We start from the raw sequence: 1,515 nt of genomic DNA on the forward strand, positions 1-1,515 counted from the left end.
GGGGGGGAGGACGAGAGGGGGAAAAAAACCCTCGTCGGCAAAGAGCGCCGTGCGCGTGCGCAACTCTCTCTCTCTCTCTCTCTCTCTCTCTCTCTCCGCCGCCCCCGTTCTCCTGTGGAACGTTGAAAGGAAGAGGGAGGGAGGCCGGGAGCGGAAGTGACGGCGGGCTTGAGGCACTTCCGGTGGGAAGAGTACTTGAGGGAGGCGGAGAGCCAAGCGAGTGAGTGGCTGCCCCTCCGACCCAGGTCTGGAAGGGGGCGCGGGTGGAGGCCCGAGGAAGACGGGAAGGGGGTGTCGTCGTGGTGGGGGGTCCGGCTGCTGCTGCTGCGTCGCTCCCCGTTCTCGATAGGGCCGCCGGGCTGAGGGAGGGGGGCGTGTGCGTGAGGGGAGCCGCCCCCTGCCCCTCCCCCACCCTGGTGAGGCGCCCCTCCCCCTCAAGTCGGGGGACAAGGCCCCGAGCCCCACCCCCTGTGGATTTTTTTTTAAAAGTTATTTTTGTGGCTTATTATTGGTGCTTTAATGGTATTTATAGTGACTGGTTCTCTGTTACCTGTTGTTATAATTACATTTTCTGTTACTATGGACTGTGCCAGTGTTGGCTTGATTTGGACAATTTTTTTTTTGTTGGCTTGATTTGGACAAAGTTTTTTTGGATTTTTTTGCTGCTGTTGCTAGGAATTCTTCATTGCTGCTAATGCTCCCTCTAAGCTGCGGAGTCTTGTGAGCAGAAGTTCTACTCTGTGAGCCACTGGCCCTAAAGTCGTGAGCGAGCGATTTGGCCGCTGCATACATTGGTTTTGCTCTGGAGCCCCATCCTTCCTGAGCGAAGGCAGAAATGGGTGAGCCGGGGGCTGAAAAACTGTGAGCCGGCTCGCACTCGCTCAGCTTAGAGGGAAGACTGGTCCAGAACGGCCTTTTAGCCAGCTGTCAAGTCACAGCATGCACACAAAGGCTTATACCCAGATTTAAACTTTGTTGGTCTTAAAGGTGCCCCTGGACCAATGCTCCCTCTAAGCCGTGGAGTCTTGTGAGCAAAACTTCTACTTTGTGAATGACTGCCATTAAAATTGTGAGCGAGCGATTTGGCTGCCGCATAAATTAGTTTGCTCCGGAGCCCTCCTTCCTGAGCTAAGGCAAAAATGTGTGAGCCGGAGGCTAAAAAACTGTGAGCTGGCTCACACTCACTCAGCTTAGAGGGGACACTACTGTTGTCGTTTTCATTTATAGACTTCTCCCTTCTCGCTGGGACCCAAGGTGGACTACAAGTGTGTTACATGGACTTTTCTGCCAATAGCCTGACCTCATTTGCCTTCTTTTTATGAAAGTTGTGGTTGGTTACTGTTATTATTGTTATTAGACTCAAGTGGGGTAGCCGTGTTGGTCTGTAGCAGCGGAACAAAGTTTGAGTCCAGGGGCACCTTTAAGACCAATAAAGTTTTATTCAAGGTATGAACTTCTGTGTGCAAGCACACTTCTTCAGATACAGTGAAACAGAATTTCCTCAACCATTACATA

The sequence above is a fragment of the Gekko japonicus genome, unplaced genomic scaffold (genome assembly GCF_001447785.1).
Source record: "Gekko japonicus isolate JY-2015 unplaced genomic scaffold, Gekko_japonicus_V1.1 scaffold2676, whole genome shotgun sequence".
Classification (NCBI taxonomy): Eukaryota; Metazoa; Chordata; class Lepidosauria; order Squamata; family Gekkonidae; genus Gekko; species Gekko japonicus.